This window comes from Nanorana parkeri, unplaced genomic scaffold (assembly GCF_000935625.1).
Source record: "Nanorana parkeri isolate BGI_ZX_2015 unplaced genomic scaffold, ASM93562v1 scaffold1337, whole genome shotgun sequence".
Taxonomy (NCBI): Eukaryota; Metazoa; Chordata; class Amphibia; order Anura; family Dicroglossidae; genus Nanorana; species Nanorana parkeri.
This window is the reverse complement of record NW_017307605.1, coordinates 50,006-50,262: the sequence shown is the minus strand read 5'-3', so window position 1 is coordinate 50,262 and position 257 is coordinate 50,006.

Genomic DNA, 257 nt, shown 5'->3' with positions numbered 1-257 from the left:
GATACTTTATGTTAATTGCCATCCTGTTGACAGAGTCCTATACTAGCTGTCCCCATATGACACTCTGTACACCAGTGGCGTTGCACCAAGTGTGATGACCCAGTGACACCTGCACTTGTGAATGATGTTTGATGAACTCCAGTGTTGAAATGCCTAGATTGCATAACAGTCATAACATTTTCAGGAATTAAGGTATATGGAATTCTTTTCATTTGATCATCCAGCCTTGCTGCCTTTCTCATCTCTGGTTTATCATC